A 20513-nucleotide genomic window follows, 5' to 3' on the forward strand; every position below is an offset into this window, starting at 1 on the left:
GCTAGAGGTCTCTTTTGGTTCTACTACTTGTGAAGCATGTAAACTGGGGGTATTGGGGGGAGGTCAATCTCTCTACTCTTCAGTTTCCTCATCCATTACAGAGACACAGTAACTATGTTAGATGGTTTTTGCTAAGAACTAAATACATCAGACTCTAAAAAACACTCTCAGCAGTGACTGGCAGCAGTTCTTTAGGTCACTCACACATGCTCAGCTTTGCAACTGAAGTATGACAGCCATATAGGAAGAGTGGGCCTGGAAGACTTAGGTCTCCACACACTGGGCTCAAACCAGTGTTTCTTATAATCTTCAAAGCCATAGACTTGAACTCAGGGTAGTCACTTCAGTTTGTTTGTTCTCACCTCCACAACACTTGATTTAATTGGTAAAAATCATTCAGGTGCTGCTAGAGCCTGTTTTGCTTGTTTGCTTGTTTGTTTTTTCCTCAGGAGACTTCTTAATGCTAAGTTCTTTTGCTCAGTTTCTCACTAGGATCAGCCCTGCAAACCAGCGAGAAGAGGGTTAGTGGACAGCACCCGCTTTATTCTTTTCTGAGGAAGAAATGCTCATGAAGTTGTGATTCTAGCTGAAGTCCATTTGTTGGAGATAGCGCTGAGTTTGTCTTGATTAAATTGCTCCTACTGCCACCACTACCACTGCTGCTGCTCTTATGGAACATTTCATTGCATCCTTATGAGATATTTCTGTTCTCAGCTTATGGTCTAGTGAAGAAGCTAAAACGTATTTGAGCTCCTTGCAGGAATCCCAGAGTTAATGGCTGTTAGAAAAGCAGAAGAAAGTTATTTTAGGCATTAATGACATTTTGCTTCCTGTAAAAGTGGTAGTTAAGCACTTCCTTAAAGATAGAGGATAAAAGGCACGGCTCCTTATTATGTGGGGTAGCTCAGGTTTATGCTGCCCGGGCTGTGGGTGGACACAACCTGTGCTGCTGAATCAGATTTCACCAGCTTCAGGCTACTGCCTGGGTAAACTAAGGCCTATGGCTCCAGTGTGACAACAAGGAGGTATTGTAAGGGCTCGTGAAGGATTTCCCCCAAATTTGAGAAAGTTCTTAAAACTAAGGTAACTGAAAAACATTAAAAAGGGAAGGGGTGAGATTTCGCAGCTTTGGAGGGGTGGTTATTGATATTTGAAATAAACTTGGATTTAAGATAATAAAGTTATTGCTTTTAAGATTGGGATTAACTATAGCATTCACTCAGTGTAATGATTCAGGCTTTACTCCTAGGACAGTAGACCTGTATTCAGCCCCATATTCTTTCTTCCTCTTTCTTTCTTTCTTTCTTTCTTTCTTTCTTTCTTTCTTCCTTCCTTCCTTCCTTCCTTCCTTTCTTTCTTTCTTTCTTTCTTTCTTTCTTTCTTTCTTTCTTTCTTTCTGAAGTTTCCTCTCCCTCCTTTCCTTCCAGTACCCCTTTATCCTTTCTCTTCAGAAAAAGGCAGGCCTCCCATGGATATCAACCAGCCATGGTATATCAAGTTACAGTAAAAATAGTCACCTCCTCTCCTATTAAGGTGTAACATAGCAACCCAGTAGGAGGAAAGGGTCCCAATCAAGTAACAGAATCAGAGACAAGACCTGCTCCCACTGTTTGGAGTCCCACAAGAAGACCAAGTTACAGAATTGAAATGTATGTTTTGAAGTTTCACAAGATTCTTACTTGCTTAATTCTAATTGTAGAGACCACTATACTTAGCAAGAACATTAAGAATTTCAGATACAGTAGGAAAAAGTAGGCTGAATATCAGCTAGACCTGCAATTACATTTATTTTACTAGTTACATGATGTTGGACAAGTCACATCCTCTTGGGTTTCAGATTTCTTGTTTACAAAATGTAGACAGTATTATTTACCCCAATGTTCTCCTTTTGTGCATATATATATATATATATATATATATATATATATGCATTTATACATATGTAAATATATACTCATATATATTATAAAGAAACAACATAAGAAATGTCTCTGGCTTAGTATAATCACTGAATGGTAATTTATAGTAGGTAGCCAATAAATATTAATTTATATTCTTCTTCCTGGGCTAAATATTTTCTTGCCTTCTGGGGTTGACAAATGTACCATATTATTGATGAGGTAAAAGCTATTAATAAAGCTATAAACACAAAAGCACCATTTTATTCCCTTTCTAGTTTCTAAATTTAATGCCTAACATTATAGCTGTGAAATTATGGGCATTTGTTCCAGTGTCGAATAGGGCCTTTGTAGCTGGCCATGGGAACTTTTCCATAATTTAAAAATAAATAAAATATGAATTGCCATGGCAATCTGAATCACCATTCATTTTTTGGCCATTCGAATGGCCTGAGACATTTTAGCATCTTGTACTACTAGAGCCTGCAGTCATCTTAGAAATGGTCATACCTGGGCCATTCATTTCATAGATGAAGTAACTGACACCCAGATCTCTAGGTCATGCTGCTATTTGTAGTGTGACTGAGACTAACATTGGTCTCCTAACTCTAAATCTTTTCATTGTATCACCATGTCTCTCCAAAGAATAGCATTATTGTCAAATGACACAATAATGTCCCTGCTGCATGTCCAATAATTGGTGATGCAATCTCTTATCATTTTTACCCTCATGGGTACCACAGCACAGCAGGATTTGGGGTTTCTCAAGGAATATTAGAAAGTGTCTAAAAGAAGAAGGAGCATCAGTGTGATTAGAAAAATAAAAGTGACTGCAAAAAGTGATTGGTGAGAATTTAGAGACTGAGGTCTAGCAAGAAAAATGCAAGCATATTTGCAAAGATATCCTGTCTCAGATATTCTGGAACACATTTGCATCTCCTGATGCAACTCGCAGCTGTAGGGGAAGGATAGAGGACCCCCATGTTCATTCAACCACAGGCCATCTCAGCCCTTATAGTTCTGAGTGCAATCCAAATGTACTCAGGAAGGAAGGTTAGGAAGCTGCTTCCAGATATGTGATTCTAGACCCAGGAAGAGGGTGAGCAGTCATAATTGCAGTTTAAGATAATGAAACCTTGCTGAATTCAGTCATTCTTCACACATTCACCCACCACATGCCACTTACAGGGTTGGTATAAGGAACCACATCCTGCTTGTTCATTTAGCCGCTTAACAATCGTGCCACATGCTTACAAGATGTTGGAGTGTAGATCCCATGTCCCTTAGTCATTTGTTGTGCTTTTATCAATTCACTCTGTAAATGTATCAGAGTCTCCCTATGCCAAGCTGTGCTGCTCCACAGTGACATGGACACTTTCAACCTTTCTGGCTAAGACAATGGGAAACAAGGCTCTGTCCTCTGGAGCCATGGCAGACATCCTTCCAACCCCACTGCTCTCCATACATTCAGAAGAGGGCACTGTCAGTGCTGCTGTAAACTCAATTGAAAACCAGCTTTCTCCTAAGCAGAGACAGTGTTCCAAACTGCAATTTGTGGCTGCTTTAACTCACACCACTGTCTGTCTATTCTGCAAACTGCCTTTATCATTCATGTACTTTCTCCCAGAGTAGCTGGCAAATTCCATGAGCATATATGCCCTGTAGTACTCATCTCTATGTCCCCTCTTAAGTATATTTTTCATGATTCTTACTTTGTCCTTTGCCTTCCTTCTTTCTCCTTCATCTTTCTTTCCTTCTCCCTCAGTACTCCATTGTTCTACAATCCTTGATTTTATGGAACTTAAAGCTGAGAGACAGAATAGAGCTGTGGTCCATGAGATAACACAGTACTAGCTGGTGAGTGGTGGAAGGGGGCCACTGGCAGCTCAAAAATAGACCCAAAAGTGTTCTACAGTGAGAATTTGCCACCCCTCCCTGAAATGACGCATGCTGGAAGAGACAGGTCTATGCAGAGAGCATTGTGGCAGCAAGGCCATTGTCTTAGTTGCTTGCCATTTTGCTGTGGCAAAATGCTCTGACAAAAACATGTTAAAGGACAGAGGTCTTATTTTGTCTTACAGCCCTAGTATCAGAGGCTTTAGGCAGGTGACCGCTTTCTGTCCACAGTTGGGAAGCAGAGTATGATTGATGAATATTGCTATTCAGCGAGCTTTCCCATTTATGTACAGCTTAGGATCTAAGCATTCTACTTTTAGTGTGGTTCTTCCCACTTCAATGAACCCAATCAAGACAATTGCTCTTTGCCATGGCCATAGGCTAGCCTAGTCTAGGTAATCCCTCATGGGATTATCCAGAGAGACTAGTTTCCTAGTTGACTCTAGGACCTGTCAAGAAGACGATACTAACCATCACACAACCACATTCATAGAGTTGTGAAGTAGGAGGGGGCAGTTATTAGTGTACATTATAGCTAGATTCTCAACACCCAGTTGATATTTGTTTATTTCTAAATCCCTAGTCTTAAAAATTCTATTACAACTGTACAAGTTTTTCTTGACCACCTGTATCTTTGAGATCACAGTATCCAGGCAAATGCACATTTCGAGTCCTAGGCTTTACAAGCCAGTGATTCTGTGTTGAATTCATCAGTAAAGTAGACATCCTTGAAAGGCAAAAAGATGAACAAGACCACTATCAACTCCTGGAGAGCTAGTGAAGGGCCGTGGGGGTGTCTAGGAGGATAAAATTTGTTACTAGGCAACCAGGCCCAAGGTTTAGAAGTGCAGACATCTCTAAGACCTGTGGATATTTGTACAGGTAAGGTACAGAGATACTGGCTGCTGGATCATAACTCAGCTACTGAAGGAATCCTGAAGGAGAAAGAGGGCAGGGAAGACACAAGTGGGAAAAAGAGGAAAAGAGGGAGAGAGGTGGGAATGAGATAGAGAGCAGAAATAGAGACAAAGAGATGGGCCTGGGTATTGCATTAGGGAACAGAAGCCCAGTAAATGGAGTCAAAAGCATGGATACTGTGCATTTAATTGTAGTCATTCTTCTAAGTTTGGTTTTGATGTATAAGAATGACTTAATAATGTGTTATAATGGGCCTTAAAGTGCCAGGCACAGTGGCAAACGGAATTTTGACCATTATTTTAAGACCTGGCTGAGACAGGAGGGGAGAAGACATTAAGTAGGAGCACGGGACTATCCCATGTCCTCAGTGCTTCTGAACTAAGCAAGCTAGGGAGCCGCTTGATTGACAGGAACTTAGCCATGACACTGGCAAAGTCCGTTTACTGACAATCAAAATGGTGGCTTGGAGCTGGAGCCAGAGTGAGGCTTAACACCAAGGTTTGAGTTCTATCTCTATTCTAGCCTTACTCTGTGCAATCAGGAGCTACTAGATCCCCTGAATTTGCCCTCCTCCTGCAGCCCCACCAATGGGACTGCCACAGCACAGCAACCTCCAATTGGAAGTCTGTCACTAAGGTAGCCATAGCAGAGGAGGTCATAAGCTCTCCCACCCCTCTAACTTCCAGGTTGATCCTGGGTAACAGATGGTATTACCCCAGTTTAGAGAGGGCATTACAGAAGTGGTGTGATTTCCCCAGCAAGAGCTAGGTTTGAACTTACATCTGTCCAGCTTTAGGGCTCCTTGTGCCTTCATGTTTGTAATGTGAGAGGCAAACGGAGTAGAGGCAGCCAGGGTGTCAGCTCTGCAGGACACAAACTTACCGGAGTAAACACAGTCTCGGGGGTAGGGCGGTGTCCTGAGGTCTCACTGCCACCTCAGCATGGAGGCTCCCATCATTCTCTGGGATCTGGCCCTGCCTTGGCACAGGTGGCAGTGCTACTTGGCAAGAGCAGAGTAATGGGTTTCCAACATGGGCGTTTTAATAGTCTGTGCCTAATTGCACAGCCCTTGTGCTGATGAGACATTTGTCATGGGCTTTCTGCCAAAGTGAGATCCAGGTGTCATTCTGGGTCTCCTTGATCAGAAGTGCTCAGAGTGATGGTATGTCTCAGAAGGCCAGCCACATGCAAGAATGCACAAGCTGGGGACTGGGAAAGGCATACTGTGAAGGGACAGATCGGCTACCTGTTGTGCTGCTGCTAGGACTGCTACTGTAAGCTTGGGCAGGTGACTCAATCTTCTATAGCTTTATCTTCATGATCTGTGAATAAGAGGAAATACTAAGACATTGACTGAGGCATGTCTTGAAGACTCCAACTCTGCTACAAACTGCCCAGTACAGAGACTGGTTTGTGGGAGGTCTGGATTAGGGCATCTCCTTTTATGTCTCATTAAGCAACTGTTATTCCATCTTAAGCTTAGTGAAGACGGGAGCTGTGTTTATCTTGTTCATTGCTGTGTTCTCATTCCTGGCACTGTAGCCATACATAGTTGATAGTTTTAGATGGATGATTGAGAACTATTTTATAGCTGTGTCTGAGAGATATGGTGGCTGGTTGGCAAATGACGCTAGACACAGTTAGTGAGAGCAGCTCACAGAGAGGCTACCATTCAATGAGGATGATAGGCCAAGGGAAAGCAAGGAACACGAGGTCAGTTTTGAATGTGTTCTGGAAGATTTAAATAACAGGTATAAAAATTGTGCACAGGATGTTCTGTGGAAAGGAGGTCTGTCAGGCTGATTTTTGTTAGTATCATCCAAGTGGCTAAGGGCTGCAGGTGACAACCATACTGACCTAGGATAACTAAAACCAGGGATCCCTAACTTAAAACCACAGGTCATTATCTCTGGCTCATAACCCTTTTCCCTTTCTTCCTTCCTTCTTTCCTTCCTTCCTTCCTTTCTTCTTTCTTTCTTTCCTTCCCTCTTTCCTTCCTTCCTTCTTTCCTTCCTTCCTTCCCTCTTTCCTTCCTTCCTTCTTTCTTTCCTTCCTTCCTTTCTTCTTTTCTTCTGCCTTCACCCTCTCTCCTCCCTTCCTTTCACCTTTTTTCATTTCTTTCTTGTTTGGGAGAGGGGAGGTGTCAATACAGGGTCTCACTATGTAACTCTGGCTGCCCTGGAACTCACTATATAGATCAGGCTGGTCTTGAACTCACATAGATCTGCCTGCCTCTACCTTCCAAATGCTGGGATTAGAGCTATGTACCACACCTGGCACAACTTTTTTTCTTGCAGATCACATTGTACTAAAATTTAGCCCTGCCCAATAATTTATATGTTGTCTAAGCTATTTTCATGCTGTAAGTTTATAGTAGTGTCTCAAAAGTCATGTGATTAGTAAAGACTAAAATATAGCTATTTATGAAAAGAAGAATGAAGCCTACTCTGGAACCTGACTTAAACACCAATGAGCTCTCCCATTGCACCAATAAAGATGAAACCTGGTTCCTTGGCTCAAGAGCAAATACCTGGGAACCCAACGTTCTTTCCATCTCACTTAGCTCCACCATCCCCAGTACCCTGACCCCCTCCTCCACCACACTATTTGTGTCTCTCCATCATTGCAAGATGACAACAGCAAATAGATCTTTGTTATATCTGGTAATGACACACACTAATACTGAGTAAGGCCCCATCTTTTTCTTGCAGAAATGTCAAGGTACTCACTCTGTGGCTCCTACTTTGAGTTCTAGCCTCAGTCCCATGCACTTGCAGAGGAGACAGTATTAATGGACTGGCTTTGAACCTATGAAGCTCAAGCCTGGCCATGCATTAGAATGACTTTTGAAAATAGAGTCTGCATAAGACCCAGTTATCAGACTTTTTAAAAGTGTTCATGTGATTCTAATGTTCAGCCGAGAGGACATGGCCACTGAAACAGATTGATTATTTGGGGGATACTTAGATGCTACAAACACACTCAGCATGACTGGTCCAGTGTCCAAGGAGACAACAGTAGCTAGCAGTTTTGCATAGTGGGTTCCTGCTTAGGAAGTGATCAATGGGGAGAGTCTTGGCAGGTGGCTGACTAGACAAAATATTTATATAGCAAAGGGAAAAATCAATATCGTCAAAAATATAAATTGTGACCAACTAAAAAAGCCACTGTCAGTGACAAGAAACAGCTATGTGTCAGATCTGGGGTATAGACAGAAAGAAGAGATAGGAAAATGTTCCAGGTATGAGAGTATATGAGCAAAGGGGAAGTAGGGACAAGGGTGAGACATTTAGATACAGGGAACAAGGAGGCTAGATATGATGCTTGCATTTCAAAGAGGCAATAGTTGCTTTGTAGGCCCAAGAGTCACCTGGGAACATAGTGGCCAGGACACTCATGTCCACATCTTGGGCCTATGGGCACCATTTGACATTGTTCAGACTGGAAAAACTAAAGCCAAATACATAATTAGGGAACTGCATCCGGCTGCCTCTTGTTTGACTCTGACTTTCTTGCTTAAGATGTCTAAAGCCTGTAGCTTTGTTGATTAGAAAGCATCAATCTACAAAGGCTCAGGGGTTCTGGCATTGTGCAAGCTTGGCTACCATGAAGTTGTTCAAGTTATTATCTACTGATCACTGTTGACATGTCCCTATGCCTCCATTCTTTTTGTCCCCTTTCTATTGGGAGCCAGTCCCAATGCTGTCAGCCTTCCTGTTACATCCCTCCCTCATTCAGTTGTCACACTGTCATCCATTCAGTCTTATATTTAGCCACTTAGCCACTCAACAGATGTTTATATAGTATCCTCTGAATGCTAGGCACCAACATATTTTACTCTGAAGGCATGAGGTCATAAACCTTTATTTCCACTGCCAGCAGACCCACTTGGGAGGGAGAGAGAGGGGGGAGGGAGAAAGAAAGAAAGGAAGAAAACACCTAATTACGGGGCTAGATATTCTTGCAGTTGTGACCTTTCCAATTCTGAGTCTAGGTGCTGTGGGTAGGGAAAAATGCATGCTTAGGGGACCACATCTGAACCTGCCATCTCTGTGTGGTCTAAAATTCCCAAGTCTATGGCCTCCTGAGCTCCCAGCCATGCCTGCTTAGTCACCTATGGGATCTCTGGGGGATAAATACCTGCAGCATTTGGCGATTTACTCAATTGTATAACCCCATTCAAAGAGAGGTCTCCTGTAAGTATTTTGTTATTCTTTCCCTTGCTTTGCCCATGAAACTCACAATGACCCTCAAGAATATGAAATTGAAAGGGTGCTCCCCTTTTCTTCTTCTGACAGGGTAGAAATAATACAAGCCTTGGGTCAGACAGCTTATTTCAGAGTAGGGTTTTCCCAGTTCGCCGGGTCTTGGCCCTCAGCACATTCCCTAGCTTCTCTAAGCTTTACTTTCTATATCGGAGCAGAAATAACTCAGCACTGTCTACTTGGGAGGAAGTCGTGGGACCAGAGGAATAATGCATAGTTGGAATTTGTTATATTTTGAGGCAGGCCTAGCACATCATCTCCACAACCATGTTGGATACGACACCTGTGAATATTAATTGTGTTGTTACCAGTGATGAGTGAGTCAGTGCTCACACCCAGACATCCTTTTTAAAATGGAGGAAGGGCAAGCAGAAAGGAGAAGAACCATACTTTGTGTGTCTGTTTCTGGAGTGCTAGGATACCCACTGTGAATGACTCTCACCTAGGATACCACTGCATGCGGGGCTAAGGAGCGGCGTGCATAGTGACTCTTCTGTCATGAGTCTATTCCAGCACACCACTGATTAGTATTAATGTCACTCAAGTAAAACAGGTGACAATGGGACAGAAGCAGGGTAGCTCTGGCTTGGAGACAACCACCCAGATGTTGTAGGAAGGAGTCTCTGCCAGACAGTGCCTGGCACTACTGTTTGCCAGGCTTTTTGCTGAGCATGATCTCTAGTCAGTTAATGAGTTAATACCTGTGAGTAGGGTAGTTACTATGAAACAAAGAAGCCCAAGGGAGCTGCCAGGATATGTGGCTCAGGATGGCAAGAGCCCATGTCACCTGTCCGGCCTATCATGGATTGGATTTGCTGCTAACTTCACACTTCTGGTCCCCGCTGCTTTCTAAGGTGAAATGAGTAATGGCGACTCTGCCACATGAGTTCACTTGGGAGGTTTCCCGCTCATTTATTATTTGGCCCTCACAGCAGGGGATTGTTACCTCCATGTTTGAGAAAAACAAATAGAATCTCCATTACACAGGGTAATTTAACAAAGGCCCCTGTAACAAATAATCTTGAAGCCCCAGTGGCTTCACATAGCACAGTTTATTTTTCATAGCGCAGTATGAAGTGGTTTGGAGGTCTCTCCCCATAGGGGTAATTCAGAGGAGTTCTGTTGGCCTCCTGCCTCTTAGGAAAGTTGACAAATGAAATCTTTTCATATGCTAAGGAGAACAGTGAAGTATCAGCTTTAGTCAACACCCAGGTCAGGCTGGCATTGGATGAGTCTCTGAACTCTCTGAAATCTCCCAAATGCCCCCCCACTTGCTTGTTAGTGCATCCTTTTGTTTAGGCTTCTTTAGCAAACTGCTATAACAAAGTTCACGCCATTCCTTTCCTATGGTTACAGCATCCAGGAAGGTCCCAGTTGAGGCACTGGCACATCTGATGTCTGGCTCACTTCCTGGTTTGTAGACGGCTGCTGTCTCCTTATATCTCCTTGTGGAAGACAGCACAGAGCAAAAACTAGTTCTCCTGTCTATTCCTACAAGGGCACAAAGCCCATTCACGAAAAGCCACACCCTCATGGCCTAATCACCTACCAAAGCCACCATGTCATAGCACCAAAGTGGGGGGTGGGTATCAGCACATGAATTTGGAGGAGAGGTACAACCATAGAGTCCATATTGAATCTCAGATGAATGAACCTAGAAGAGATTTCTAAAGAGGCTAAGGGCGGATGTAGATGTGGGAGGGAAGCAGCCTAAGTCACTTCACAGAGTCAAGAGCCAGGACCCTCTTAAGATTCAGGAAGGCTTTGCCAGGATAAGGATCTGAGATTGGGAGGTTGGCTTGTCTCAACTTCTGTAGCTAGTTGCCCTAGTTATGTCTGAATGGGTCCAGTGACCTTTATTCTTCTTCTCCATGCTCTGGACCTATGATATCAAACCCATGCTGCAAGGTCATTTGCCTCTGTTCAGACCAGATGGCAAGTTCCCTGGGAACAGGCACTATCTGTATGCTATCTATGTAGCCCATGGTCTCTGTACAAACTTCTTAAATAAGCAAGCAGTCGATCACTTACTTGATAAGCACTACAAAAAATATTTTTTTAAACTAAAAATGGAGCTATCAGAACCCCCTGACAATTAAATAAGAAGTGATTTAAAATTTTTCATGCTGAGGTTACAAGTAGTTTTTATTTCTTTCCGTGTTAGTATTAATTGCTTGAAATTGGTTGCTTGGAAAGCTGTGCTGAGAAATGTTTAAGATTTCCTTTTCTCCGGGAGTGTGGAGTGGGAGGGAGTAGTTGATAGATTAGCGATGGCTGCAATAGACATGAAGGGGGAGTAGCACATGTGTTGTGTTTCTGTGAACCCTGCAGGGCTAGTACAAGTTGGAGCATCAGTAAATGTTAGTTGAGTCAAGTGGAATTTAAACATAGTCATTGTGCCTCTCTCAATTTTTAAGCAAATAATTGAAGTGGAACATAAAGAAACTGGAATGGGTTATAGGGAAATTAACATGGAAATCATATTGCAAGCACTTGACAAACTAATTAAACTGGGAAATGCAGCTAGATTTTTTTTTGGCGCATAAACATTCCTCTTCTTTTGCAACAAGGGGGTAACAGAGACAAGTGTGCAAATTACACTTTTATGTGTGTGCTCTTCCAAGCATGTGCGGCACTCAGAAGAAGGGTCTGTTGTTTGGAGCAGGAGAGTCTAATTGCTCTGAGAGTTCTTGGGCCTTTGTCATATATGTGCACTTTTCCCTGAATGAAGGTGAAGCAGCATGTTTCATTCTGTAATAAAAGAATGCAGCTGCTTTGCCATCAAGCGAGTGGCCTGGAGCCTCAGTGTTTTCATCTCTAAGGTGGGACTAACCTTAGGATCACTGGGTGGATTGTTGGAGAGAATGGACATGATCGGGTTTGTGTTAGGGTTTGCGCGCTCTGGGTAGCAGTCAGAAGCAGAGTGAACATTATGGATGCATGCTTGACTGCTCAGGCTAGAATTCTAGGTCTGCCCCTCTGTAACCTGAACAAATTCACTTCTCTTTTGAGTCTGTTCCCTTCCATAAAAGAATGGAGAAAATAGCTTGGTGAACAGTGGTGGCTCATACCTTTAATTACCGCGTTTGAGAGGCAGAGGGCAGGCATAAATGATTTCAAGACCAGCCTGGTCTATAAATCTAGCCGGAACTGTTACACAGACAATCTCTGTCTCAGAAATAATAAAAGCAACCTTGTAGAGTTGTGCTAGAAACTAAGACTTAAAAAACACAACTCAATTCAAAGTTGGCCCAGTTACTGTGATAATTATTATCACAGAAATGGTAGTTACTTCACTCAATGTTTGGTTTCTTGGAAATACCATGCATTATGAGGGGTGTTACAGAGGGACCAGTTCATTTCTGTCAGGGACTTAATGTCACAGTAGTGGTAAATAGAGATGTGTACAGAAATTATTATATTAAAAGAAATTAGGAATGTTTTAAAGTCCTTTCTTATAATATTTGATACAAAGTCAAATGTAAAGAAACTGAAATTGGATATAAGGAAATTGAATATCTTCATGTGTATTGTATCATCTTATCTTTCTCACAACCCAATACCCTGCAAATACCATGTATCCTCCAATATCATAGATTTTATAAAATAACATAATTTTATAGGCAAAAGAAATCCTCATGATATATGTTCTCAGCAATCTGTCCCTGCTTAGTGAGCTCGTTTTAGCTTTCTTCTAAATATGTGTATCTATAGCAAAAGTGAAACATGAGCACTATCTTGTTTATAGTGGACACTTCCGAAGTGTCCATTGCTTGAAGATGGGGCAATGCCAAGTTAAGTGGCTAGTGTGAGACAATAGTAACAGAGTGGAACGAAAATTTAAGTCAGCCATGTTCTCATCTCAGATTCTTCTGATCAAATTCTTCTGATCTCAGTGTCCATGTATGAAAGAGGAACAAAATGTACCTACCTGTATGAGGTAGAAAGGAGAATTTCTATATGCATTTCTGACATAATCTTTGGAATACATATAGATAAATATATATGGGTGTTCTTTAGTTGTTCACACTAATTGCTCAGCTTTGTAATGGGTACATGATGCTTTACACAATCAGCCCGTATGGTAAGAAGTCTTTCCGAATTATGTAAATCAGTGACCTTGCATGCATATTAGGAAATACGGTGGCCAGTGTTCTGTAGCAATAAGTAGACTTGGGAGTAGATTTGAACTCGGGTCTTAGGACCTCACATACTGGAACTTGGATATAATCAGTAAGGTCATGTGTTTTAACAATGTTGCTATCTCAGATTGGCATAAAACTGAGCATTTCACTATATTCTGCAGGTAGAAAATAGAGTTAATTTCCTTTGACTTTTTAAAATGATTGACACACCCTGTGGTAAGAGAAGTTCTACAGTTTGATCCCATATCTTCTTTCTGCCTCCCTCCCCATTTCTCTTCTTTACATCCCAAGCTCCTGAACTCCAACATCTGCTTTCCAGACTCCGTAGCTTTGTCTCTCTTGTTCTGGGTCCTATGAATGTCCTCACAGAGGTTGATCACCATGTGCCCCGCCCCTCCAAACCCGAGCCAACTGATTTATCCTCTAGAGCATCTTCTTCACCTCCTCCCACTTGGTTCTCTTTTCATTCCATACTGAGCCTTCATTATTTAGCCCAATTTTGCTTACTCCTGTCCTCCTGACACAGCCTAAGCATTGGCGATTTGGGAGAGGCTGAACCTGAGTGTAGCAGTTCTGAAATCCTAGCTCTGTTTCCTCCCAGCTGTGTGGTCTTGTGCTAGTTACTGAAACTATTTGAACATCACAGTTCTTGCCTACACATGGGGATGACCTGTGCCTTAGCACAGAAGGGTTAGTGGAAGCTCACTGCATGGTGTCTGACTGATAGTGCTCCATACTGCAAGGGGCACTTTTTCTCTGTTTCCTTTTCCTGAAAATTGAAGCTCTGTATGGCCCATGCCTTGATCCCATGCACAATACCTGACACAGAGGAGGTGACTAGGTAATGTCATTTGTTCACTTATGAATTAATAAATAGGTAGACAGATGCATGGAAGATTGCAGTTTAGCCTGCAAACCTCCCCTCCTCCCACTTCATGTCTGTGGTAAGCAGTGACCATATAATTCATATTATTCTGGATTCTTCCTTGGCAGAGGGTGTGTGTGTGTGTGTGTGTGTGTGTGTGTGTGTGTGTGTGTGTGTGGAATGCATGAAGGGTGCACATGCACGTGTGCATGGATGCTGTCCACCTTGTCTTTTGAGATAGTCTCTCACTGAGAGCTGTGTAGGCTTGCTGAGAAAGCTAGGATAGTTAACTAGTGAGTCCTAGGAATCTGCCTGTTTCTGCCTCCTTGGTGCTGGGGTTAAAAGCAAGCACCACTGAGCTCAGCTCTTTATGTGGATGCTGGAGATTGAACTCAGGTCCTCCTCCTCATGGCAGGAACTTTCCCGACAGAGCTATGCTTCCTCAACCCCAGAGGATATTATCAATCAACTCTCCTTCAAGCACATCTTTCAGTTACCTCTGTTCATTTGCATGGCTCTCAGTTTTCATTACTGTGGTGCACTCTGCTAGCAATAGGTGATCTGCTGAAAGGATGCCACCACACAGGACCCAGTGACCTTCACCTTTGAGTTCTACCCATGTCACCCACCCTTGTGCAGCAACACCAAAGATACAGGCAACGTGCTGTACCCCAGTGAGCTCTGTTGTTCATATACCAGATTCACTCTACATCTATGGTTGTTAAAGTGGGAAAAAAAAATGAATAAAGTACATGTTTAAACTCAAAAGAATAATTAACAGGACCATCTATGTTTTAGCTGTAAAGTCCTCTTCACATTAAACATAAAGCAGAGCCTTCCTTCTAATCCTCCTGAGGATGAAGCATTGACTGGAAAGAAATTGTTTTTGTTTTTTTTTTTTTTCTTCTTCTTTCTTGTGCGTCTTGAAGGCCTTTTTTAAAAACTATGTTATCATTTTTAAAAATTATTATTTTCCAAATTTCGTGTAAGCTTTTAATCAGCCTCGTTGTGGGATCTGCCTTGTTTGGGGATTTGCCTATCATTTGATTAGCTGTTGCCTGTGCTCTGATGAAAAGGCATTTGGATCTTGGGCTGCACTGGGCTGTCACTCAGTCACTGCCAGGGCTGCAGTGGCAGCTGCTAACAGCCCACCTCGTGGAGACACAGACTGAGTGATTGGTGTACATAATAAACTAACATCTGTAAAGTGCATCTCTGCATAGGTGTCAGGGAAGCTGAAGACAAAGCGGAATGGCATCATTAGGGCCAGATTTAAGACTCCAATTTGTGCCGTATTTGCATAACAATGAGCAGGAGCAACTATTCACTGTTCCCTTTCAGGGTTCTCTGTTTCACCTTCCCCAGGCATTCCCCAGGGAGAGAAGGCAGGAGATGCCTGCAGAAGGGGGATCAGCTAGTCAGAAATGTCCTTCTGGAAGCCACAGGCTTCCCTGCATAGGTAAGGAGTCTCCTGTGACTGGAATCCTGGGAGCTGCTTTGGAGTAACCTCTGGTCTTCCTCATGCCTTCCAGTTAACACATATAGTCATGAGCATGGCAAGATCAAGGAAAACGGTGGATCTGGGCAGGGTGCTGTATTGCTTGGTAATGACCCCAGCTACTTTTCAGGCTGGACAGGGAGATTGCAAGATGAAAAGCTACCTGGGTGACATAGTAGTGAGCTCAAGGTTAACCTGGGAAACAGTGAGATTCTGTTCCATCATAGATATAAAATAGACGAAGGGCCAGGGCTGGGAGTGGGGCATAGTTATAGAGTATTTGCCCAGCTTTAGGTCCTGTATCTACTCTCCTGTGCCAAAAGAAAAAAATGAAGAAAATGAAAGAAGGAAGAAAGGAAGAGAGAGGGAGGGAGGGACGGAGAGAAGAGGAAGGAAGGAGGGGAAGAAGGAAGGAAGGGAGGAAGGAAGGAGAGTTGGTGTCAAGAGCTGGAGCCCACAGATGGCCTGCATTCCCTTTATTAGCACAGGTTCTGAGCTCCCTGGAACACCTCCCAGTCTCATCACCTCTGCTGTGAGAGGCCCATAGTAAGAGCTGTCAGTGAGAGTCTGTGTGACAGAAGGTGCCAACTGTCTTCTGAGGCTGAAGCTCTTGTTCCCATCTCTTTCCTTTTCAATACATTGAAGAAGCTCAGCAATCACAGAACACGTTGATTGACACTTCTGGGGTCCAGCCACTGGTGCTGAGTATTTATTGCTGGCTGCCTTGAATGCTTGGAATGGGAGTTATCTATTCTGTTCTCAGCCCTGGCCAAGTACCCCAGTCTTAGACTCTGCCCTGGGTCTCCCCAGGTGTATGTGCTCCACCATCATGCTCCTTTTGGCTTCAGCCCTCCCTGACTCACCCTTAGCTGGCTAAAAGTGAAAAGGTGTAAGAGCCCAAGATTTGGGGGGGGGGGGGAAATGGACTTATAGTAATAATTAATTACAGAGCTGGGAAATTTTGCTTTAAAATAATCACTTATTTCTAAAAATCAACATTGGAAAATGTGTTGTACAAAAAACACAGAGAAATGAAATAAAAAACAAAACAGGGACATACATTAGAGGATGCTCATGCTCAGGTAAGTTAATTAAACAAACAAGCTCAGTTCCCTCATCAGGAAAACAAGGTCAGTCCCCTGTATCCAATGCCTATGAGTTGTTGAGAAGATTGTGATGTACATCTTGTGATGGTTGGAAGCATAATAATGTTAATAAAAATATTAGTTTCTGAGCTTGCCACATGTTCATGAGAATTGGGGTTTGTTTGAATCCCTGGTACCCACATTAAAAGCTGAACACGGCACCATACAGCTGTCAACGAAATCCTGAAGGACAAAGACAGGTAGATCCTAAGTGCTCACTGAACAGTTAGCTTAGCAGAGACCCAGGTTCAGTGAGAGATTCCAACTCAAAGGGGGGTGGGCTGTTGATAGAGGTAGGCATCCCCACATCAGCCTGTGTTCAGCCTCTGGCCTCCACATGCAAAGTCAGCTTATGGTTTCTATATGTAACATCAGCCTATGGCCTTCACATGCAACATCAGCATATGGCCTCCACACTCATCTGCTTTGGTCATTCCTGGCTTGCTAAGCAGAGGGAATAGTTTCTGAACCCTAACTCTGCCATTAAGTAGCTGTGTGACTTTGACTGGAGAAATGGGCTCAATAGCTACAGTTGGAAATGTCATGTGTTTATGTACCATAGGCCTAAGCTACATTTAACAATACATATTCCTGGGGCAGGGGCTATCAGAAATGAATTTTTACATGTGGGAAAAGTTTTCAGGAGAGTGAAACTGAAGGTCGCTTGCTCTGGCATGAGTGCAGATAGAGAGCAGAGTTGTAGAGTTCCAGAAGGACTAACAGGGGACACATTTCCCTTGCACAGGACTCAAACTCTCATCTGTCAGCTTGCGGAGGCCAAGGAAAGCATAGAGCCTAAACAGATGGATTCTGAATGGAGTAAAGAAAAACTGGGAAGCATCTGTAAGATGCTGTGCCTATTTCTTCTTTCTGTTTATAAACTTTAAAGCCAACAGGTGCTTAGAGCAGCCATCTGACAGTGATGGTTGGTGACATTCCCCATGTGGCCATGCTATGCAGACAGCATCCACAGATGCCAGTCAAAAAGCAATGACCCGGTGGACTTTTAATCTCCACTGAAGACATTGACAGGGTGCCAGAGTGCAGGAGAGGCGGCCTGCATGCTGAGGTGGCACACAAAGGCTGAAGTGTCCAGGCTGTGCAGGTAGAGTCTAGATAGAAAAAGGGTGCCTGACATCTGGGATAATGATAATCTCCTCATTTGAATTGGGCTTTAGAGGGAAGGAGTTTGAAAGCAGCCCTCAAGTATTTGCTTAATGTAAAATTGACTGGTAAGAGGAAGTTTCTTTTTTATACAATGTAAGTCCACTAAGCCAAGAGCCATCTAAAAAAAAAAAAAAACATGTCAGGAGAGAAGTCATCAGAATCAGGCTGCTGCTTTGAAGTTTCTTTTGTCAGTGAAGCAGAGAAGAGCACAATGTCCCTACTTGCCTGGTGAAAAGGGACCCATTCTGACATTCTGAGCTCTTACTTCACTATGGCCACTGGGCCAGCCACTGTTAAGCCCTTACAATTACCTGATCATGAAAAGAAAGGGAACATAAGGCTCTAAAAACTGAGTAACTATGCTAAAAAGGTACATAAAGGGAACCCAACTTTGGTTTTTCCAAATTAATAATATAGTACTAAGTCACATGTTATAAGTTACATGTTACAGACAGGTCCCCACATTTTAATGTATCTGATAACAGTAAACCTATATGACTGGTAGGGTTATCCCCATAGCACACAGAAGGAAAGGGAGACTTTAAAAAAACAAACAGAAAAAAAAAAAAAAACCAATTCATAGTTGTATTGGTGCTCATCTTGAGTCCTAGTTGGATCTCTGTGAGTCTGAGGCCAGGTTAGTCAACATAATGTGTTTTAGGACAGCCAGGACTACATAGCAAGTCCCTCAAAAAATAAAACCAAAAACAAAGACATAATCCAGGTCTGGAGATAGGACTCAGTAGTTAAGAGCATGTACTGCTCTTGCAGAACACTGGAGTTGAGTTCCCAGGATCCAGGCTGTGTGGCTTACAGCTGTCTGAAACTCCAGCTCCAAGGCATTCAAATGCCTTTTTTGACCTCTGTGGATATCCATGCTCAAGTATGCATAACCATATACTGACATACCCATATACACATAGCTAAAAATATAATGCACCCAAATTTAGAAGCCTAATAATAGGTGAGGTAGGACTCCAAGCAGGTCTGTTTGGGTTTGAATTTCTTCTCCTTCTTTTCTATTTTTACTTATCTGTAGAATACTTGTCCTCTAGCCTTAGTGCATACATACTGATTTTAGGGGGATGAAATGGATCCCCTATGTAGCTTCTTATGACTCACATCTCAGCTGTGATCTCTTTGCCCCATGTGACTGAGGAGAAGCTCTTGTCCCTGCTTTGTTGGTCATGATTAGATGTACAGTGGCATTGCAGATAGGGAACCTTGTGCTAAAGCCTGTATGTTCTTTCTATATCTCCACAGATCAGGGAAGGAAAGGGTATGCAGTTAAGGCTGATAGATACATAGAAAGTGACATGGCATATGAAGAGTCATGGGTCTCCTCTATAAAAAATGGAAAATTCACGAATGACTACAGGTATCCACAAGTTCAGAAGGATAAATCTACATCTCTGGTAGAATGTAGGATCCCAGAGTCAATGCTAAGGAAGGAGTCAGCATCCTTAACAAACAGCAAGGCAACCCACAAACTCATAACTTAGCATTTTAGTGTAGGGAGTAGGATCAGTGTGCTAGCTTCCTGCAACAGCTTTAACAGCCATGAGCCAAAACTCGAGGCAACAAAAATTGTTGTTTTCCTCATAGCTCTGAAGATCAATACAAACTGAGTGCGCTGGACAGAAACCAAGCTTTGGGTGGAGTCATACTCCTGCTTGCGTATATGGCAGAGAGAGAATCTCATCCTTCCCACTGTCACTCCCTGCTGCCAGCCAGCATTCTTGGGCTTCTGGTTATATTATAGGCTAATCGCTACTTCTTCCTCCTATTACCTTCTGTCTACGTAAGCATCTGTAGGCCCTCTATAGTGACATCCTGACTGTATTTAGGGTGCACTGGGGTAATCCCATATATTTCTCCCTCTCAGAGTCTTTAAGGTGATCATGTCTGCAAAGATCCACTTTCCTCCCAAGGCAGCATCCATAGGTTCCAGCCAGATCTGGGACTAGGATAGCAGAGGCACCCCTTCTTTACTTTTTAATTCTTTCCATTTGAGTATTACCCAGCCCCTGAAGCTGTCACCCTACTGAGGATGGAGGAGAAAAGGGGCTTCCTAAATACCAGGCCTTATACAAATTTTCTGCTATGGATTTTCACTTCCTGAGTCAAAATGGGATGGGGTTGCAGGCATTGAGAGAGCTGCAAATGACGGATAAGGTGAAGGCTGGAAACTAAGTGCTAGGACCAAAAGGGGAAGAGAAGATGCCGCTGGAAGGTGTTAAAAGTATGTGTGTATGTGGGGGGGCATAATAGGAAAGAAAAGGAAAGCTTTAGAAAAAAATGTGAAAAGGAAAACAGGATAAATTGGAGAGAGTGTGGGAAAGGGGAACAAAGGAAAGAGGGAAAATGAGAACAGAAAGGATGGAGTGAAGGATTTGCAAGAGACAGAGACAGGAAGAAAACAAGGCAGGCTGGAAGGGAATAGAGGGGAGAGAGCTGAGGAAGGAAAGAATGAGGTTTGGGTCATGCAAGGCAGAGGCGAGAAAGGCAGCCAGCTTGAGCCCCCGTTGGGGGAGGGAATCACACAGGCTTTTGGTAAGGTGACAAACGTCTATATGTTAATATGCTGAAATAAATACAGTGGCTGCAACTTACAAATCACATTCATCGGCTGTTACAGTCTGGTAATTGTCCATACACACAATTTTTTTTTTTCTGGTTCCAGACCCTGGCTTATCAGAAGACAACATGCTTTTGA

Source organism: Phodopus roborovskii, unplaced genomic scaffold (assembly GCF_943737965.1).
Source record: "Phodopus roborovskii unplaced genomic scaffold, PHOROB, whole genome shotgun sequence".
In the NCBI taxonomy this organism is placed as follows: domain Eukaryota; kingdom Metazoa; phylum Chordata; class Mammalia; order Rodentia; family Cricetidae; genus Phodopus; species Phodopus roborovskii.